The following is a 23878-nucleotide window of genomic DNA, read 5'->3' as shown; positions in this document are numbered from 1 at the left end:
GGCGGATTTCGGGTGCACCTTGGGTTTTTTAGGCACACATCACCCTTCAGCCGGACGTTACGCCACGTTTTTACCGTGCCAGGCCCATTCCAGTGGCCTTACGTACTGCGATGAAGCAGGAGTTGGATCGTCTCCAGGTTGATGGAGTTATCGAATATGTGAAATGCTCAATCACTGGTCCTATACCCCCGACGGAAGGCCTCCTTACAAAACTTTCTGGTGAGTAAAATTACCCCACGGTCGATGAGGTATCTAAGAATATAATTGTCGTCAACACGCCCTTTAGATTATAAGTGCAAGCGACTCCCATTTGGCATTTCCACAGCCTCATATATTTTTCAATATTATCTGGAACAAACGACGCAGTGTATTCCAGCTTGTGTGAGTTATCTGGATGATCTCATTGTTCCAGGACCCTCCCATCAGGAGCATTTGCAAAATCTCTGCACCCTCTTTATCATCCTGCAGGAAGCAGGTCTGCGTTGTCGTTTAGAGAACTACCGATTTTTTCAACAGGAAGAGGAGTATTTGGGGCATTGGCTCACCAAAGACGGAATCAGGCCTACTGATCGAAATGTCACTACCATCAATCCTTCCTAGAAGAACCTAAACGAAGTGCAGGTGTTTTGGGGCAAAGTCAATTATTATTCCAAGTTCCTCCTCCAGGAAACCCACTTTTCACAATCCGTCAATCATTTGCGGAAGGCAGGAGTGCCAATAACAGGAACCCTGTCTGTGTCCGGACATTTAACCAATTAAAAACCACGCTAATATTCGCCCCTTCTCTCACGCAGCGCAACTGTCATGTGAAACGGATTCCGACGATATGATGACCGAACGACGGGAACTAACAGACTCAAAACGTGCAACGGTAGTTCAGGCTAGATATATGAGACGTTTTGTTTCGGAAATCGTTACCTAATTCAGTATTCCGATATCCACAGTGTCAAGAGAGTGCCGAGAATGCCAAATTTCAGGCATTACCTCTCACCACGGACAACGCAGTGGCCGATGGCCTTCACTTAACGATCGAGAGCAGCGATGTTTGCGTAGAGTTATCAGAGCTAACAGAGAAGTGAAAGTACGTGAAATAACCGCAGAAATCAATATGGGACGTACGGCGACCGTATCCGTTAGAACAGCGCGACAAAATTTGGAGTTAATTGGCTATGGCAGCAGACGACCGTCGCGAGAACCTTTGCTAACAGCACGACATCGTCTGCAGTGCCTCTCAGGGCTCGTGACCATATCGTCTGTACGCTAAACGACTGTAAAATCGCGATCTGATCAGGTGAGTCCCGATTTCAGTTGTTAAGAGCTGATGGTAGGGCTCGGTTGTGGCGCAGACCACACGGTGCCAATGACCAAATTTGTCAACAAGGCATTGTGCTACCTAGTGGTGGCTTCATAATGGTGTAGGCTGTGTTTATATGAAATGGATTGGGTCCTCTTGTCCAAGTGAATGGATCACTAAGTGGAAATGGTTATTTTCGGCTTGTGGGAGACCATTTGCAGCCATGCATGGACTTCATGTTCCCAAACAACGATGGAATTTTTATGGAGGACAATGCGCCACGTCACAAGGCAAAGCTGTACGGGATTGGTTGAAAGAAAATTCTGGACAACTCGCGTGAAAAATTTGGCCACCCAGATCGCCCGACATGAACCCCATCGAACATTTATGAGACTCAGTGGGGAGAAGTCAGTTGTTTGACAAAATCCTGAACAGGCAACCTCGATAATTCTGCGGGGGACTTCCAACGACGTGTTGAGTCCATGTTCAGTGGAGTTGCTGCCCCACACCGGGCAAAAGGAAGTCAGACACGATATTAGGAGGTATCCCATGACTTTTGTCACGTCAGCATATGGATATCATTATGCCTATCACGCGTGAACACCGCATGTGGTTCTTACTGCTCTCTTTTGTGCAGTCGATGCTTTCTCTCTAAATATTGAGCTACCCCAGGCTTATCCGTAGATATTCGACCGTTTCTGAGAAAAAGGAGTCAATAATTTGAAAGATAATTGGTATTATCTTTTAGCAAATGAGCAGTCCATCCGAAGTGGTGGCACAGTGACTAGCGTCGTGCTTTCACATTTTTGCACCCTGTGTTCGAAACCCGATTATTATTTATATTTTTGTATTTCATTTATCTATCTATTTCTATAGATGATAATTACACGAATGTTTTCCATTTTATATTTATATAACGTTGTCCTTATTCTTCTACTGATTGTCTGTATTGTGAATGAATTTTCAAAAATGAAAAAACGAAAGAAAGGAAAAAAACAACAAACGACTTTAACAATTGTTTGAAATTCTTTTCGTTGAAATTCCTCTAGTGTATCTTGAGTCATACTCATTTACAAGCACCAGTTTTCTGAAAAGTGATTGTTACGCGAGGTTAGCCGCGAAATTATGGCCAATGCGTAAAATCTTCATTAATGTTAACGACGTTTCTTTCCCGAGTGAGATTCATACGAAGAGATGTCGCTGTAGCAAAGCTGCCTAAGCGCGATGCTTCTGTGTTCGAAATTTCTACACTACTGGCCATTACAATTACAACATCAAGATGAAATGCAAATGATAAACGGATATTCATTGGACAAATATATTATACTGGAACTGACATGTGATTACATTTTCACGCAGTTTGGGTGCATAGATCCTGAGAAATCAATACCCAGATCAACCACCTCTGGCCGTAATAACGGCCTTGATACGCCTGGGCATTGAGTCAATCAGAGCTTGGATGGCGTGTACAGGTACAGCTGCCCATGCAGCTTCAACGCGATATCACAGTTCATCAAGAGTAGTGACTGAGTATTGTGACGAGCCAGTTGCTCGGTCACCATTGACCAGACGTTTTCAATTGGTGAGAGATCTGGAGAAAGTGCTGGCCAGGGCAGCAGTCCAACATTTTCTGTATCCAGAAAGGCCCGTACAGAACCTGTACCATGCGGTTGTGCATTATCCTGCTGAAATGTAGGGTTTCGCGGGGATCGAATGAAGGGTAGAGCCACGGGTCGTAACACATCTGAAATGTAATGTCCCCACTGTTGGCAGTGCCGTCAGTGCGAACAAGAGGTGACCGAGGGGTGTAACCAATGGCACCCAATACCATCACGTCGGGTGATACGCCAGTATGGCGATGACGAATACACGCTTCCTATGTGCGTTCACCGCGATGTCGCCAAACACGGATGCGACCTGCTGTAAACAGAACCTGGGTTCATCCGAAAAAATTACGTTTTGCCATTCGTGCACCCAGGTTCGTCGTTGAGTACACCATCGCAGGCACTCCTGTCTGTGATGCAGCGTCAAGTATAACCGCAGCCATGGTCTCCGAGCTGATAGTCCATCCTGCTGCAAAAGTCGTCTAACTGTTCGTGCAGACGGTTGTTGTCTTGCAAACGTCCCCATCTGTTGACTCATGGATCGAGACGTGGCTGCACGATCCGTTACAGCCATGCGGATAAGATGCCTTTCATGTCGACTGCTAGTGGTACGAGGCCGTTGGGATCAACCACGGCCTTCCGTATTACCCCCCTGAACCCACCGATTCCATATTCTGCTAACAGTCATTGGATCTCGACCAACGCTAGCAGCAATGTCGCGGTAGGCTGCAATCCGACCTTTATCAAAGTCGGAAACGTGATGGTACGCATTTCTCCTCCTTACACGAGGCATCACAACAACGTTTCACCAGGCAACGCCGGTCAACTGCTGTTTGTGTATGAGAAATCGGTTGGAAACGTTCCTCATGTCAGCACGTTGTAGGTGTCGCCACCGGCGCCAACCTTGTGTGAATGCTCTGAAAAGCTAATCATTTGCACATCACAGCATCTTCTTCCTGTCGGTTAAATTTCGCGTCTGTAGCAAGTCATCTTCGTGGTGTAGCAATTTTAATGGCCAGTAGTGCATGTTTTCAATATTTCTACGATAGGTGTCATTCAAGGGAATGCACCAAATTTTACGGAAATATAAACTTAAGAGTAAAAAAAATGGCTCTGAGCACTATGGGACTTAACTCCTGAGCTCATCAGTCCCCTAGAACTTAGAACTACTTAAACCTAACTAACCTAAGGACATCACACACATCCATGCCCGAGGTAGGATTCGAACCTGTGACTGTAGCGGTCGCGCGGTTCCAGACTGTAGCGCCCAGAACCGCTCGGCCACTTAAAAATCAAGTAGTGATATAAGAATGGCCTATAAGAATACACAATGTAAAAACATTGTTACCCCTTACATACCACAAACACATATATAACATTATAAATGCATGGGTTGGCTCTGAGCACTATGGGACTCAACTGCTGAGGTCATTAGTCCCCTAGAACTTAGAACTAGTTAAACCTAACTAACCTATGGACATCACAAACATCCATGCCCGAGGCAGGATTCGAACCTGCGACCGTCGCGGTCTTGCGGTTCCAGACTGCAGCGCCTTTAACCGCACGGCCACTTCGGCCGGCTATAAATGCATGGGACTTACTTTGAAACACAGTTGTAATATTATAATTACTATAATTCCCTTGCATTCCCTAACCTGATAAAAACATTTGTGTAGCAACTTCCTACGGATATGGGTAGATAAAGGAAAAGAATAAAATAAATAAATTATCGGGTTTGGAAAACGGGTTGCGAAAGTGAGATACCAGGGAGCTACTCCACTAAGCCACCACTTGATATGAGCTTAGCTCGCGCGCTAATAGGCATGTAAATTACGTCTAAAACTTTGACGATCTCTTTCCCAGAATCGGTCGAGTAACTGCGATTAAGCTGACACAAGTGTTCGCTTAATTTGCGTTCCCTTTCACTGAGCGCAGTTTCTGGGAAATCGGTTTATGGCACTTGCCGTATTTTCCTTGTGGGGAGCAGTATGCAAAACACGCCAGGAGGCTGATTCGTTTGTATCCAAAACTAGCAATTAGATGAAGGGCAAAATCACCTGAAATTAATTGTTTGAGAACCTCTATAGTGTGGTTCTTCCAATTCAAGTTTCCATGAACTTGCAGACACAAAAATTTGGAGAACCGTAGTTCATGTACTGAGTGCTGTTTATGTGCTACATTAATTGTCGGTATGAATCTGTTTGTTCAACAGAACTGAATATATTGCGTTTCTTTATAACTAAGGGAGCGTCCATTTTCTGAGAGCCACTTAATAATTTATAGCATTCAACCGTATTTATGTTCCATAGACGTCTCGACAACGTTTTTCGACAGATAATGCTCTCATAGTTAGGTTGCGAAACTTAATTCATAAAGTTAAAACGCTAAAAGATTTGCCCACAGTAATAACTGCGGTGTTGATGACGCGAAGTAGATCAAAAACGCATTGGACTGTCGGTTCTACTGTTCCATTGGAATCGTCGACATCTATCGGTGGCCGCCCGCACTACACGACGCCGCGGTCTGCTGATTAGTTGTGGGTTCCAAGATTGTCAAGTTGACGCTTATGCAGAGTTCCAGAGGTTGCTGAGAACTGACATGTCCTTGATATAACCGTGTGACTGCAGCTATTGGTTCATTTCCTAAGCCTATGATGGTTCAAATGGTTCTGAGTACTATGCGACTTAACTTCTGAGGTCATCAGTCGCCTGGAACTTAGAACTAATTAAACCTAACTAACCTAAGGACATCACACACATCCATGCTGGAGGCAGGATTCGAACCTGCGACTGTTGCGGTCGCTCGGCTCCAGACTGCAGCGCCTGGAACCTCACGGCCACTCCTTCCGGCCTAAGCCTATTATCGTCACCCTCTAGCTGTTACGTCAAAGAGGTTTTACAAATTTCCAGTCATGTATCTGCCATAAAATAATTCTACAAATCCACTAAGAAATCTCATTTATTTGTATTTCACTTCTGCGTTCATAATATTGCTCTATTTCTTTTCATGAATGACGATCTCCAGTTCTTCTAGCAAGTCGAGTTTCCTCCCTTGCTTTTGTACGTGCAGGTTTCCTAAGTGTTCTTCTATTCTCTTAAGGTGCTATATACGATTCACAACAGCTGATTTGTCATAATTACATAACATAAATGCCTCTTAATATTCCGAGTACTTGATATAAAATGTTCTTCCTGTGTGTCCAATATATTTTGCATCACAAGATGCGCAGTGAAGTTTATAAACTCTAGATCTTATTTGTATTTTTTATCTAAATCGTGCTGAAGTTATACCTCAATCTATTATTTGTCTGGAATGCTACTTTAACACTGTATGGTTTAAAAATTTTCGCTGTCTTTCTCGAGACTTTTCCATACTACGACATCAGACCATTTTCATTTTATCTCCGTTAAGTTTATTCTTTCTGTCCTTATTACCTTTACCCAGCAATTTATTAATAGTACCTACTTTGTAACCGTACTTAACGATGTTTAGTCCCGTCTCTCTACCCTTTCTGGTAATTGGCATATTGACTGCCCTGTGCATTAGGCTACGGAATGCTGCTTCTTTATAAACCTGTAGATGGCATGAATCAATGGGAATCAGAGCATCAGTTGCTGTTGGTTTTCTGCAAACGGTAAATGCGTGCTTATTGCTTTGCTTTTAAATGTTCGTATCGAGGAACCGCAAATTGCTGTCAGTTTCATCTCCATCTACATATATACTCCGATAGTCACCAAGTGGTGTGTGGCGGAGGGCACTATTTTCGCCAAAGTCATATTCCCCCGCCCCCCGCCACCACTGCTCTGCTCGCGGATCGCGCGACGGCGAAACGACTGTGTGAACGCCTAGGTACGAGCTCTAATTTCACTTATCTTTGAATGGTGATCATTGCGCGATTTGAAAGTTAGTGGTAATAATATATGCTCTACATCCTCGGAGAAGATCGGATTTTGGAATTTAGTGAGCAGACCCTTCCGTTTAGCGTGTCGTCTAACTGCAGGTGTGTCCCACTTCAAACTTTGTATGAGATTCGTAACTCTCGCGATGGCTAAATGTACCAGTCACGAATCTTGCCGCTCTTCTTTGGACCTTCTCAATCTCTTAAATGAGACCCAACTGGTAAGGGTCCCATACAGACGAACAATACTCTATGATTGGACAAACTAACGTATTTTAAGCAATTTCCTTAGTTGAAGGACTGCATCGTTTCAAGATTCTACCAATAAACCACAATCTAGAGTTCGCCTTATCCGTTACTTGTGTTATCTGATTGTTCCATTTGAGATCATTTCGAATAGTCATACCCAGATTCTGGACGTATGTTACCACTTCAAAAGACTGCGCATTTATTTTGTATTACTAATATTGAGAGATAGCTGCACATTTTTGCTTTGTTATACGCAGTAAGTTACACTTAATAATATTGAGAGATAACTGCCAGTCATTACACCACGCATTTATTTTCTGCAAAAACTCATTGATTTTTTCACAACTTTCGTGTGCTGCTACTTTCCTGTAGATTACAGCATCATCGGCAAGTAGTCTAATGCCGATCGTTTATGTAAATCTTAAAAAGCAGCGGACCTATTGCGCTGACCTGGAGCACACCTGATGTTACGCTTGTTTCTGTTGAAGTCTCTCCATTCAGGACGACATACTGCTCTCCGTCTGTTAGAAAACTTTCTATCAAACCACATACATCATCGGATAGACCGCAAGCGTGCACTTTTTGGAGCAAGCGACGGTGCGGAACTGAGTCAAACGCCTTTCGAAAGTCGAGGAATATGGCATCAACCTGGGAGCCGGTGTCTAGAGCCTGTTGTATATCATGCACAAAGAAGTCCAGCTGTGTCTCACATGGCCGCTGTTTTCTAAAACCGTGCTGGTTTTTCGCAGATGATCTTCTCAGAGTCTAGAAAGGCCATTATGTCTGAATACAAAATATGTTCCATGATTCTACAACAAATATATGTCAGTGAAATTGGCCTGTAATTATGTGCATCCGATTTTCTACCATTTTTATAGACTGCTATGACCTCGACCTTCTTCCAGTCCAGTGGAACTTTCCGCTGTTCCAATGATCTCTGATAGATGAAGGATACGAATGGTGCTATATTTGTAACACAACCAACATAAAATCTTACGGGGATACCGTCTGGGCCAGATGTCTTCCTGGCGCCTAAGGATCTTAACTGTTTTACAAGCCCAGATACACTGAACACTATGTCAGCCATCCTTGGATTTGTTCGATAACTGAAAGGGGGAATGGTGCTGCAGTCCTCTACCGTAAACGAGTTCTTGAAAGTTAGGTTTAGAATTTCGGCCTTCTGTTTAGCATTATTCGTTACATTACCCGTACTGTCAGCAAAAGATGGTTCAAATGGCTCTGAGTGCTATGAGACTTAACATCTGAGGTCATCAGTCCCCTAAAACTTAGAACTACTTAAACCTAACTAACCTAAGGACATCACTTACATGCATGCCCAAGGCAGGATTAGAAACTGCGACCGTAGCAGTCGCGCGGTACCAGACTGAAGCGCATAGAATCTCTCGATCACACCGGCCGGCTTCTGTCAACATGAGAAGGTGTTGAATTATTTGTAGCGTTTATAGATTTTACGTACGACCAAAATTTTTTGGGGTTATTTTTAGACTCTGCAGATCAAAATATTGCTTTCAAATACGTTAAAAGAATCCTTCATTGACCTTTTGACAGCTGCTTTCATTTCGCATAATTTCTGTTTGTCAGCGGGGTAGTCTACGTTTAAAACGACTGTGCAAAATTCTCTGCTCTCTCAGCAACTTCCTGATATGTTTCTTGAACCAAGATGGATTCTTTCCCTCCCCTATATCTTTGCTAGGCACATGTTTCTTTAGCATATGGTGGACAAAACCTTTAAATCCCGACCAAAGATGCTCAATACCTTTGTGTCCCGCGTTGAATGCTTGGAGCTGACTATGAAGATACTCATTAATGACACTTTTATTTGCTTTACCAAACAAGAAAACTCTACGCTGTTTCTTTGGATTTTCTGCAACTTCCACTGACATTATGGTCGCTAATACCTTCTTCTAGATTAACTTCCTCAAAAAGATCAGGTCTGTTTGTCGCCAAGATATCAAATATGTTCCCTTCTCGAACTGGTTTTCTCACCAATTTCTCAAGGTTGTATGTTGAGAGCACTCCTGGAATAACTTCACAACTTTCCCAGTCAATGGACGCCAGATTAAAGTCTGCACCTATAACTAATGCATAATTGGGACATTTATTTCCTATGTACTCAAGACTTTCCCTGAAACGTTCTGCGACGTTTGTTACGGATGCTGGTGGTCTATAAAAACATCCTGACACAGTGCTCACTCGTTGTCTGATTGACAGCTTTATCCAGACTATTTCACAGTCCCACCCATTATCGATCTCAACTGCGATTAAACAGCCTTTAACTGCAGTGAACACACCACCTCTTGTAGCATCAGTCCTATCCTTCCTAAAAATTGCCCAATCCGAGTTCAGAATTTCACTGCTATTTATAACTGGTTTCAACCAGCTTTCGGTGCCCAATACAATATTGGCATTACTACTGTTTATTTCGGACAGTAATTCTTGGATCGCCCGCATCTCGTGGTCGTGCGGTAGCGTTCTCGCTTCCCACGCCCGGGTTCCCGGGTTCGATTCCCGGCGGGGTCAGGGATTTTCTCTGCCTCGTGATGGCTGGGTGTTGTGTGCTGTCCTTAGGTTAGTTAGGTTTAAGTAGTTCTAAGTTTTAGGGGACTGATGACCTAAGATGTTAAGTCCCATAGTGCTCAGAGCCATTTGAACCATTTTGAATTCTGGGATCTTGCTACAGACTCTTCGGCAATTTACTGACATGAGATTTAGCATATTTAAATCCTTTGGAGTGGCCTATTTAGGCGAACTAACAATTTTTACAGTTGGCACACCCACATCAGTATCATGAACTGGTAATTTTTCAGGCCAACGGTATGTTTGCCATGGGGAGGAACCTAATCTAAAAAAAAAACCATGTGGACGCCATAAGTACTGTGCTACCCATGTAGCTGCTTCCTGTGTGTAGTGCACCCCTGATCTATCGAGGGGCGTTTTACAATCCTCCACCCCATAGCGTAGGTCGAGGAATTTACAACCATTTTCGTCACAGAGTCGACGTAGCATCTTGTTTGGATTCTCCACTCGACTCCAGACCAGAGGACTGGTCCACCCTGGGTACGATGCTGCAAATCGTCAGCTTGGCTTCCATTCCTCGAGAGGTGGAGGCCGCCTTCGCCAGTTTAGCCAGCCGTCGAAAGGACCCAAGGATTTCCTCGGAACCCCGGCGACTGGAATCGTTGGTGCCGACATGTGCAACAATCTGCAGCTGGCTGCACCCTGGACGCTCGATAGCCGCTGGAAGAGCCTCTTCCACACCCCGGACAAGGCCTCCGAGTCAAACACACTGAGTGAACGTTGAACTTCTTCCTTACCCTAGCCGCTATGTTCCTGAGGGACTCTATGACCCGCCTACCATTGGAGTTCCCAATGACTAACAAACCCCTATCCCCATATCCCCACGTACCTGTCTGGACCTTGCTGAAGGAGCGGCCACTATCCTGGCAGAAGATGCATTCCGATCCGGCTCAGACTCCCCCCCTCCGCCCCCCCCATCAGCATCAAATAGCACACTGAATCAATTAGCAAAGTGCATGGGATTTGATAGGAGCCTGCGTCCCCCATGCAGCCTTCGCCTTGAGGCTCGAGACCTCGACACAGTCCGCCACCCACGCTGAAGTGGGAGTGAGCCGGCCGGCTCAGTCGCATCTGAGGTCGGCTCAGTGACAGAGAGCTGTGACATCCCCCCTGCACATCTATTACAGCAGAGGCTGCCCCAGGCACCCCATCCCCACCGCACCTCAAGGTGCCACTCTAGAACCTGTTGACTGTGGCCAACAAAGCTTCCAGGTGTGTTTGATCTGTGACCAACTCATCCTCATCCGCATACAACAGATACAGTCCCTATCCATCTAGGTAATATGTGATTTACTATACGAAACTAAGCGAAACCTACTGCCACACAAGGTTAACAGCTACACTCTAGCTGGCAGAAAAGACACTCAACAATGAAAAACAATAAAAATGTATGGAAGAAGCTAGATCTGGTGCTTATTTTCCTGCTAGGGGCTGTCGAGTGGATATTATTAACGAATTAAACAGTAACCTACGTTAAGCTACACCTACTGATTATCCCTCGTATTTATTATGTAAACAAACGTTTACGTACACGCGAAAATGACCTAATAAAACTATAAAAAACTGCTACCTTCAATGAATCGAGTCTAAATGACACTAATAAACGTAAATACTGAGTATTGTACACTGAATTAATTGATAATCCCGCATATTTAACGTCAGTTAAGAATGTAAACAAACGTTTGCATATACGCGAAACTGTCCTAAACAGAAACTTCGCATTTCCTATTCAGATTCGTGGTCCACATTAAACTCGATTTTGCTATGGGCGTTGTTGAACTTTTTAAATATTTCATCCATATCTTTATCCGAACCGTTAGCAAGCAACAGAGTATAGTAAACAATTTTACCGAACCTCCTTGTTGAAAAGTGTGTGGGAATACTACGAATTATTACTGTAAAAAACTTAACAACCGTTACCTCACATCCGTAATAGATAATATTAAACCTTTGTAAAATATCATTAATAATCCCTTCTGTGTCTTTCTCTCTAACTGGATTTATTATAACACTCGTATCGTGTGCAGAAAGTAACAATTATGATAGTTGACTCTTAAGTGGAAGGTCGTTCACTTATATAAGAAATATGAGTGGACCCAAAATTGAATCCTATGGGACTCTGTTAGTGATTTCGACAATAAAGGGACCTACAAAAAAATATCTATGGAATCTCCATGGAAATGGTTCCTCCATGCATGTGAAAAGGGGGGGGGGGGGGGGGGGAGCAGTCTTAAGCGAATTTCCTTGTCGATGCATGTGAATCCTCATAAACCACTGTGGTCGTTACAGTCTCGTTACACAATTTACTCATGAAATCTGTTGCATTCTGAAGGAGTTCGACGAACTGTTTCAGAATTGACGAATGGATATCACACGGAAAACTCTACAAGGACTCTGTTACAACTCCTTGCCTCACGTCGTTCGCATGTTTGTCTAGCTATTAAAGAACGCTTCTTGACGCGGATTTCACGCTGACGCCTGTGTCAACAGTATGTGAAAGTGCAATACATATCTGAGGAAGGTTGCGCCTGATCGAGCAACAAGATGAATTCTAAAGCCTGATACTGTGTACCTTTATGGAATTGGTTAGTTCTTTCGACGCATAGCGCAACGTGTGTGCCACGCAGATATTGCTATTCCACTACGTTGAATGCAATACCTTTCGCCATTCACTGTATAGCGACTTGCGGAGTATATGCGCTGCCTCGCAAAGACCGTGAAGCACCCGGAAGACTCGTAGGATGACAGCGTAACTCCGGAGACTTGCACACCATCGCCGGGTATGTACATCATTACGTAGTACGACCACGTGAGTGCTTAGAATTCTCACTGGGCCTGGAATGGTATGTAAGGGGTGCGAACAGCGTCAGATGTTGAGCGATGACTACGTAGGGCACGGAAATGCCGCTTAACCGTATAATGGCTCTGAGCACTATGGGACTCAACTGCTGAGGTCATTAGTCCCCTAGAACTTAGAACTAGTTAAACGTAACTAACCTAAGGACATCACAAACATCCATGCCCGAGGCAGGATTCGAACCGGCGACCGTAGCGGTCTTGGGGTTCCAGACTGCAGCGCCTTTAACCGTATGAGACAGCATCGTTAACTACGAACGGATTTTGAAAGGGGTCTTATACTGCGCCTTCATTTGGCCCGCTGGTAGAATCGTGCGGTATCTAGTCGCATGCGGATGCGACAGTAGCACAATATTGGGCTGCAGGGGATCGTGAGAGCAGCCATACTCGTCGTCAAGGTTCCGGTCGACCACGCCTGACCACCACAAAGGAGCTCAGGGTATTAGACACTAAGCACATTGTAGCCCTTCCGCATGTGTGCCTGCGATCCGATAACAAATAATCGATACTCTGTACCATTGTTCGGATATCAGCAGCAGGCGGACTAGGGAACTACCGTCCCATGCGTAGACTGCCATTAAGACCACAACAGAAATGGCTGCATTTGGAGTGGTACTGTGACCAGGAAGCGTGGACTGTTGACGAATGGTGTTGCACTGTGTTGAGTGATGAATCACGGTTGTGCACTACACCGCATGAACTTTGACAGCAAGTATAGAGGTGACCTGGGAAGAGATCCCATTCTTCCAATGATTTGAAGAGGCACAGCGGTGTTATTCCTGTTGTCATAGTGTGAGGAGCCATCGCGTATGATTTTAGGTCATGGCTGGTAGTGACTCAGGGAACTAGGACGGCACAATGTTACATTACAGATACCCTGCATCTTCTTGCATTATCATTCATGAGACAATCACATGGAGCTACTTTTCACCAGTAGGATGCTCGTCCGCACACGACCATTGTCTCTATGAACTGTCTGTGTGATACTGAGGCATTCCCGTGGTCAGCAAGAACCAGAGATCTAACCCCGGTAGATATATGGAACCAGCATAGTCGTCAACCTCGTTCCAGCGCCACTATGCGCTATATGAAGGAGCAGTTACAACAGTTCTGGACCAACTTCCCTTCGGAAAGAACGCCGAATCACGCATGTGTCCATGCAACAGGAGGCGCAGCTTCATACTAATGAGTGGGCTCATACAGCCTAGTTCTTTGTAACGTTGATTCGATTTTGCAATCACTAAAACAACATCACATACACTCTCAAGCAGTGAAGTTTCATTTCATTTTCTCCTCTCCTTCTGGGTGCTTCACTCTTTTTTCTGGTGGTGTATGTAGACGTAGAATAGAAGCAAATTCACCATGAACAGAGCTGGTCGCCAGCCTTGCTTCCAGACGTCCAGAGAGCAATGAAACTCAATGAACAGTAAAATCTCCATTCGTACTATTGACTAATTCGTACATGAGGAAGTATTATGCTACTGCCTGACTTTGCGAAGCATTACTGTATCTCTCATTACCTTTAGTAAAGTTAAGAGCTGCTATATAGAACAGATGCATTCGGACAGTAGGTGGCGATAAGCAAATAGTTCCTCTTTTCTATAGATGCAGATGGACCTGTGGTAGCACTCTGAACAATGCCAAGTGAGACGGTTATTATTCTAACGCCAACAGGCACGAACTCGTGCTGTCGTAATGTGGGGAACATATTATCTATATCAAGTTATCTCTGATTATCATGAAAAGCCCATTAATAGCACTTCACAACGTTGAAGGGATCGCCATGGACTGCCCAGCTGGGATTGCCAGGGTTCTCATCAGAGACATGTACGCGTTTATGCCGCGATGCCTGAAGGTCTGGTTGCCAATACACAGGGATAGTGCTTCCTGTTCAGAACACTACACTGATGGTCTTGTCCATAGTGAATGTTGCGGACTACACGCTGTAATTGTAAGTATTTGAGATTTTATAGCTGCCTTCCTGCAACTAATTAATTCCATTTAGAATCGCCAATACTCGTGAAATCGTATGCAGACCGTGTTATGCATCACTAGACCAAGCGCTGTTCCTTTAAACTTTCTGATGTGAGCTCATTGTCTTGGGAAACGACGTAACCTACTTGGAAAAAAAAATCAACCAAGCGCCACTTACCAGTCTCTGGTCTAGTGATGGTAAACAGAACGCGTGGCCGCATTGGTTCACAATATCGGCTGTGTGCGCAGACCAAGTAAAGCGCTTTGCATCCTTGCTCCGTGAGCTGTTTGGTCTTTGTGAACTTAATACAAGGTTGTGTTCTGTAACGTCGTGAATGTTATGATTACCAAGTGCAATAATGAATGCTTTCAAAACAAGGACACAACGTATTACTGAAACTGCAACAAGGATTTCGGATGAATCTGCTGCTTTAAAGGTACGAAAGCAGAAGTTTCTTTTGGAGGGTAACCTCAAAAGAACTTCAGAAAGACCTAAACAAAATGTAAAAAACCTTACACAGTCCGTTCTTCTTCCATTCTTTAGGGAGAATATACATCTTCAACCGTGGACATGCCAACATAATTTCATTTCTGAGTGAAATAACCGTAAAAATGGTGTAATCTCACATGTAGTAGTGGGTAAGGAAACCGTTGATGGAGCTGTAACTTTTAATGAAGATGAGAACAGCAGATCTGGCAGTAACCACTTTGACAATGATAAAAGGCGGTTAAACGTAAATGAAGAGATTCCACAACAGGATGTATATGCTAACCACATAGATATCAGTTACTGATGTTAGTTTCAAAACGAGGGCTATTTTACTCAGAGAGATGTCTTGAAAGAAGCTAAAGAGTGTCGGCATTACTTCTGCCCTTGCAGAGTTTGCTAAAAGTAGGAGAGGACAATACCAGGACAGAATTTTAAAATTTTTTATAGTGTTGAATCTCATGATGCCCAGCGTGCATTTATTTGATCAATGGTTTCTGAGTTTTAAACAAAATGGGAAAGAGTGAAAACATCAGACAAAAAAAGCTTAGTTGGTCATACAAACTGTGTGATGTGGTTCTACATTAAACGTTCTTTTTTCAGACGTTGAGGATGTCAAGTTGCAACGGGCATAATGCTTTGCAAAATAAGAAACTCCCTGAAGGAGTTCTTGAATGTCGTGGAGTGGGTGGAGGAAAAAGTGAAACTGATGATAGCCAGGTACAAGAAGTAATTGAGCACATTAATAAATTCTACAAATATAAATCTTTAATGTTATTTGCATTGTTGCAATTGCTTTGTGTTTCATAACTGTCAATAAAAGGTATGTCCGTGGTACAGTGACTATAGTTTTGTTACCTTCGCCACGTTCTACAACAGTGTTCAGCTAACAAAACGTAATTTGCTATTTTTTAAGCTTCATTTATAGTAAAGTGACCACATCAAGTTGTTTCAGACTATGAAAAGCCTGTGATTTACTAATGCTTTATTGCTATAACAAGCCGAATGCACTGTTCAATTATGCACAATGAGACTAAGGGACTTTCAAGTCTTTTAATCTATTGATGGATAACAAAAGTTCACAAGAGGCAGTTAAGCATAAGTAGACTAACGACCATTTTTGTTATTTCTCGTGTTTTTTAGAATTTAAATACATTGACGTTCCACTACTAAGTGAAACAATAATAACTGTTCTTCGGTACAAAAACTTGGAAAAATTCAACAATAAATACATTTTTAAGGGAGTGGAAAGTATGGGCTTTGTTATTTCAGTCATAACATTTGGCGCTTGGTCTAGTGATGCATTATACTGTCCGCATAAAAGTTCTCGTAAAACATGTAGAGCTATTATATTTACTTCCTGTGTCATAGTGACATTCACCATAAATTTTAGTAAGGAATAGTCGTTGCACACTACAGCTCCAGTTACTGCCTGACTGTATCTACTGGTCTGAAGAGCGACCTCTGTTGACGTAAATGAATGATCAGTGCTTTGCTAGAATCTTCTGATGATGGGTGTCGTGTCCTATTTCTCTTTTGGGCATCCTTTCTCAGGACATTACATATGTTATTCTGAAATATGCCGCACCAAACCGATAATGCAACTACGGTATATTTTATCAGGTTTGATTGAAACAGTGCTAATATCAAGTCTAAAACCATGAAAGTAAATCCTTACAAAGAAGTGGAGGCCTTCAAACGCATGGTGACCATCAAAAAAAGATCTACTGTCACCTCTCTGAAAAGAGTTTATATTCCTGTGGGAAATCACAGGGTGTCCGTCTGTGATGTTGCCCAGAAGTCTGGGTGCTATCACTCCTTTAACATGTTCCCATCTAGATTACACACTGAGGTGACACCAGTCATGTGATAGCGATATGCACATATACAGATGGCGGTACCATCATACACAAGGTACAAAAAGACAGTGCATAGGCGGAGCTGTCATTTGTACTCAGCTGATTCACGTGAAAAGGTTTCTGATATCATCCATCGAATGGTTCCAGACTGAAGCGCCTAGAACCGCTTGGTCACACCGGCCGGCCGTCCATCGAATATTTATGAAACATAATCTAGAGATCATTCCTTGCACAAAATGCTGCACTGGCAACACTTTCGCAGTTATGGACGGCTAGAGTGGCAGCATGGCTGAAGATTTCTGCAGGGGGCTTCCAACGATGTGTTGAGTCCATACCTTGTATAGTTGCTGCACTATGCGGGGCAAAAGGAGGTCTGACACGATATTAGGAGGTATCCTATGACTTTTGTCACCTCGGTGTACTACATATACACATGTTAAGAGTAGCAGTCAGGCACAGGAAAAAATGCGCCACAGCAGGACATACGAAAAAAACGTGTGCAAGATTTTCGGCGGGCGGTAGGGGTGTTCCACTGCTATCAGCGACAGTTGATGTTGGGTCAAGGATTGTTAGAAGCAGTTAAGTTACCATTGTTATTGAGCACCGACGATGGCACCTGATCGCTCTCGGGCCATTATCATGTCACAGTCGTCAGTTTGAATATAAAACTAGCTGCTCAGTGTAATTTATCGTGTGGAATTTGTTTGTGTTTCTTGCATGAAAGTGTCCCTGTGACAGCCGGTTGTTTGGCTGTTTTGATAGTGTATCTGGCAGCACCAGTCAGAATTCCTGTATTACAGAGGTTCGCCGAACTAGTGTTGTGAGTGTATTTCAGTTCGTATTATCCATAGGTGTTCAGGTATTCTTGCCGGAGAGTGTCTTTGGTCTGTTATGCTACCAACTATCGTTGTGAGTAGACCTGAAGTAGATGTAAGGCAATAATTTTTTATACAGGAATGAAGCGATCTTTATTGATGAGCTGTGATCAATATACAGTCCAACCAAAACGTTCCAAGTCTGATTTTATCCCTGGCGTACAAGGGACGCTAGTACAGTAACTACGAGGGTCATTTCAAAAGGCCTGCACACTGAGCACGTGGGACCTTTAAGGTGGCGTGTTCAAGTTGAAATTCATGTCAGTTGTGAGCGAAATCGAATACCAACGGAAATTCACAACGGTTTGAGAGAAGTGTGTGGGAATAGTTTAGTGGATCGTAGCCCAGTACCACGGTGGTCTGCTCGTTTCCATGGAGGTCGGGTGAGCGCTGAGGACAACCCAAGGAGAGGAAGATTATCAACTGCAACAGACTGCACCTCTCAAGTTATCTTTAATTACATTCTGAGAGAGGATCGACGAAAAACACATGAGAAAATTACATGAGACCGGAATGTCTGTCACTTCAATCTACAGAGTCGTAACTGAAACGTTAAAGATGAGAAAAGTTGCTGCTACATGGGTTCCGCACGATCTGAACGAAGAGCAGAAAGCAGGTCGCAAAAGAATCGCGCTGAAGAATTGCTTCAATGTTATCGAGTTGAAGGACAACAGTTTCTGAAAAGGATTGTAGCACTTGATAAAACCTAGATGCGACTTTTAGATGCGGAGGTGAAGTGTCAGTCGTCACAGTGGAAAAGTTCCGACTCCCCAAGCCCGAAAAGTTCTACTGTCAACAATCAAAGGTGAAACTGATGACTGTCTTTGCGTATGACATGAATGGAGTCAAACCTACAAATGGAGTTCCCTAGGGGACGTCTGCAACCGGAGTGTACTACCAGCTGTTTCTGAAAGATGTTGTGCGCCAGAAAATCCGTCGAAGAAGGCCTGACATGCTTGCAGCTGGTGTTCTCGTATTGCACGATTGGGCGCTGATGACCACGCTGTTTAGCGCCCGAAAACCTCAAACCACACACACACACACTCGTATTGCACGATAATGCAAGACAGCATATTGTCCTATTAGAGAAACGATCGACAAATATGGATGGCAAATATTTCCCCAACCACCATATGGTCCTGATATGAGTCCATCAGACTTAGATTTCTTTCCCAAAGTGATGGAAAACGCCATGGAAAAGGTTTACATACAACTGATGAAGTTTCCATTGAGGTGACCTGAGTAATCAGACAGTTCAACAATGAAGATGCCCTGTTCGGAATACAGAAGTTTGCAAAACGTTGCGAAGCGTTCATAAACAATTATCGAGATTGTACTGAACGCTTGTAAAGATACTTTCTAAAATAAATTATTTTCTTCAGTTCTATCTTACAGTGTGGAGAACTTTGGAAATGAGCGTTTACCGTGGCGACTTGAACAAACAACTGTAAGCAACACAGGTGCATTCGACTAATCATTTGCGAGTAGGTAATGTCAAGTACTGGATGTGCGACAGTAGTATGCCAACGTTGGTGTGTCAAAAATGGCCAGGTCAACTGCCAAAAAATTTTCTCCATAATGTTTTGACGAAAAGCCAAGTGCGTGAGAAGTTTGTCTTGCACACCTTGACTCCAGAACAAAAGAAAGGACGCAAGGACGCCTGTCGCGACTTGACTGAAACGCAATACGTGGATATTGCTATTCTGAAAAGAATCATCACGAGTGACGTGACTTGGTGTAATCAGTACGAACCTACCTCAAAATGACGTAGTGAAGAAAGTCACATGAAGTGTGAACGCTTAGACGACGCACCCAACATTCAAGCCATTTCTTAACATTACTATATTTTTTATTGACAAAGATTCGAAGCCTAACGGAATGACAGAGTACATGACTGCAAGAGCAATGGCTCCCCTCACATATGTGCTGTACCTAATGTCACTTTTGCAACTACTTATGGCTCACATCTGATTTTAGGCCTTCGATCACCGTGTGAACACAGGGAATATGACAATCTACTACAGTTTATTAACTGTTATTCAATGAACAATTTGTCCAAGTAAGAATTTTGTCAGAGTATCTGCATCTCTGGTATGGTTTAAATGTCCCATAGGCGTTAATTAGTGAAGTATGTGCAGATATGCATATAAGTGCGTATTTCCATAGCCTTTTTTGTGGATACACGTTGTTAATTTGTGTCTTCAAGCTGACATTCTCCTATAACTGCAAGTCGTATGTCAGACCTGTGTCTGAGAATCATCTACAATCACTGGGTACGTAGCACATTTCTTCCTTGACATTCCCTCTAGAAGTTCATGAGCTGTAGTGCACTCGCTCCTTCAGCTTCGGCAAATCCTTCTTCCAATACTTTTCCTCTCCGCCGTGTGCCAAGCCGTCGAAGCAGCTTTGCACTTCACGCCTATGTGCCTCAAGCTCCATTAGTAACATCTGCGCTGTACTACATTCCGCTTTCACTGCTAAACGACAGAGGCCGATATACGTCCTTTTGATATGCAGAAGCTCTAGCTGAACTGGTTCGAAACCTTGATAACATGCATGTTTGCCAATTGCCCATTTCCAGTGCAGAATTAGTTTCGGTGCCACAGTTCATTTCTGCACAATGATCCACATAAATTGTCCGCACAAGAACTTTTGAGTTAAATTTGCTGTGATACAAAAGGATACCGTACAAAGAGTCTAATTTAAAGCGCTTTCAGTGCTGTTTTAGCTTCAGTTTCTTTCTACAACGAGCGAAGTCGCTTAGTAGTACAACACTCGACTCGCATTCGGGAGTAAGGAGTTCAAATCCTCTTCCAGCCATCAAAAACGAGATTTTCTTTAAATTTCCCAAATCGAACTTAAAGAAAACGGCATGATGCTTCTCTTAAAACTAGGCAGGCGATTCCTTCCCCATCCTCTTCCAAACGTATGGATTCACGAAGGATGAACCGTGTCACTTTGCAAATCCTCGGTAACGATACGACATACCTTATGTCGATATGCAAACACTGATTTGATTGATTGATTGAGGGGACCTCAAATCAATCAAGCAATCAAACCAGTGTTTTCGTAACGATCTAAAGTCTGACGTATCGTTACCGAGGATTTGCAAAGTGACACGGCTTATCCATCGTGAATCGTTACACTAGGGTTTCTACTTTAATGTACAAAGCAAAACTGATACCACCAGTGTGGTGTACGTTCTGCCACTAAGCAGAGTCTGTCCCACTTTCCCAATAGAGATTTTAAACGCACGGACAAACAACCTAGCAACAACGCATGTGAAGAGGGGATAAAGTCCGTGAGACCAGTCTTATTGGTTAAAAGATTGTCTGCATGTTACCTATCGTTCACTTCCTTTCTATCTTACAGAAATATTGCTGAGCAGATAGTCGTCTTTCTGTCTCTGTTTCGTGTCATGATGTTGTACTGATAATCTTACGTGACATTCATATGCCACATAGGAATATGAAACGTCAGTGCAGTTATATAACAACATAAACATTAATTATGAGTTACTTCTTTATGCGTATGCTCGGATAACTTATGAAAACTGCGTAATACCAGCTACGTGATTCTATGGATCACAGAGATACAGGCTTTTAGTTACTGAAGATTATCATTAACTAGGCTCAGCCTTTTCTTTCATTGCTACCGCTGAATAATCACGGTATTGAGCGTATAAGATAAATTGTAGTAAAAATTGATACCATTTACTAGAATAAACCAAAATGAATACGCTTCCCAGAGTATCATCTAATATTTGTATCTGTTTATAAACAAGGTACACGGTCCCCGCGTTAAGAATTTTGAGAAATTTACTATTTAAGGAACGCTAATGTAAAAAGCCAAACATTAGACATTCAAGTTACCCGTTTTACTTGCTTTATCACAGATTACGTCAAAATTGATGAGACTCTGTTTGGTGCCAAGAAGTTTTACTGATAATCTTACGTGACATTCATATACCACATAGGAATATGAAAAGTCAGTGCAATTATATAATAAGATAAACATTAATTATGAGTTGTTTCTTTATGCGTATGCTGCGATAAGTTATGAAAACTGCGTAATTTTCCAATAAGCAAGCAACAATATGCATTATCTATAGTCAGCAATACACTACTAGCACAGGTTATAATGATCTTTTTATTTTTATAAAAGTCACTATTTGTATTTCTTTCAATATTCTTTTCCTGTTTTGTTCCCAGTATGCATTATATACTTGTTTCTCTTAATGGGAAAGAAGCCCATATGCTATCCTGTTCCTCATTTTACGTTAGTGTATCTTTTAATTATTAGTACGGGAGATAACCTACTCGACAGTAAAATTCAAGCCTATCCCTGTATTACTCCTTTTTTGGATGTTGTTCTCAATATAAGTTACTAGTATACCTTTCCCAAAACAGGTTATCTCTTACATGGAAACTGATATTATTATATTTCGATAATGTTGAAATCTTTCCATTTTCTGTATTGATCATGGAATTACGCCATTGGAGACAACGTAACTAAGTAGGGAGCCTTCGCTTTATATTTTTCATATAAACAGCAACCTTATTTCTGTAAGTTCCGGTACAACATTTCCCCGCAGTGCACGAATTTTCGCATGACCCTCCTCCCCCCTCCCCCCACCCCTCCCCCTCCTACACCGCAAAGTCAGTACCACCACTTTGGCTCTACCTTTAAAATAGGCAAGCAAAAATATGTTTTAGTGTGTCGCATGATGTGAGGGTTATCAGAATTGATCTACAGCAACGTATTCCATTTTATATTGATATTGAGGGTTTCAAAGAGTCGGTGATTTATGACGGACAACTGAAAACTGCCGCGCGGGATTAGCCGAACGGTGTAGGGCGCTGCAATGATAGACTGTGCGGCTGGTCCCAGCGGAGGTTCGAGTCCTCCATCGGGCATGGGTGTGTGTGTGTGTGTGTGTGTGTGTGTGTGTGTGTGTGTGTGTGTGTGTGTGTGTGTGTGTGTTTGTCCTTAGGATAATTAAGCTTAAGTAGTTTGTAAGCTTAGGGACTGCTGACCTTAGCAGTTAAGTCCCATAAGATCTCACACACATTTGAACATTTTTTAAACCGAAAGCTTTTACACCGTGTGGAGCTACAGGTTATCTCAGAGCTTCTTGTCCTACAGCAGAAGCTATTTGTATCGACATTAACAGAAATCAGGAAGTAAACCAAAACGAACAGTCACTTGCACAAACTTACTTAGCGCTTGTAGTGGGCGTCACCTTGGTACAACCACAATCGGAAGTAGATCTCGTCCTTCCCTGCTAGGCAGCAATCCAACAAAGGAAAAAATATCGCAGTCGCAACAGTACCAAAAAGTTGTAGTGATAGAGAAGGGCTATAAAATCGCAGAAACGCTGAATAAAATGAGGGATCAGTGGGAACGAGCCGGGAATTTCAGAATGAGCGAGAATCCAAGAATTTAAGAGACTGGATTATACAGCCTGCTCAGAGCTGGTCGGAGGTTTCAAGTCCGTTATTACACTGCCGGCTGTGAGAAGGGCCGAGCGGCTGTAGCTTCTTCTTACTGTTTCTTCTTCTCCGTTAATAGATAGCATACCATATTATATACCATTGGGAAGCTGAGAAATCAATCTGTTTAGTGGTGTATAACACACTCGATTTCTTCCGACACATTTTGCGATTTATAAGCAATCGTTTTCAAGTTTTGTTAGGTTTATTCTCCACCAATACCATAAGGAAAACACCGTCCTGAAATTGTTTAGTGTGCAAACCCTTGGGGAACAGAAGAAATATTAAATTTAATTGATGAAAGGAGAAAATATAAAAATGCAATAAATGAACGAGGCAAAAAGGAATACAAACGTCTCAAAAATGCGATCGACAGGAAGTGCAAAATGGCTAATCAGGGGTGGCTAGAGGCCAAATGTAAGGATGTAGAGGCTTATCTCACTAGGGATAAGATAGATACTGCCTACAGGAAAATTAAAGAGACTTTTGGAGAAAGGAGAACCACTTGCATGAATATCAAGAGCTTTGATGGAAACCCAGTTCTTAGCAAAGAAGGGAAAACAGAAAGGTGGAAGGAGTATATAGAGGGTCTATACAAGGGCGATGTACTTGAAGACAATATTATGGAAATGGAAGAGAATGTAGATGAAGATGAAATGGGAGATGCGATACTGCGTGAAGAGTTTGACAGA

Source organism: Schistocerca americana, chromosome X, assembly GCF_021461395.2.
Source record: "Schistocerca americana isolate TAMUIC-IGC-003095 chromosome X, iqSchAmer2.1, whole genome shotgun sequence".
Taxonomy (NCBI): domain Eukaryota; kingdom Metazoa; phylum Arthropoda; class Insecta; order Orthoptera; family Acrididae; genus Schistocerca; species Schistocerca americana.
Note: the sequence above shows the minus strand (reverse complement) of the source record.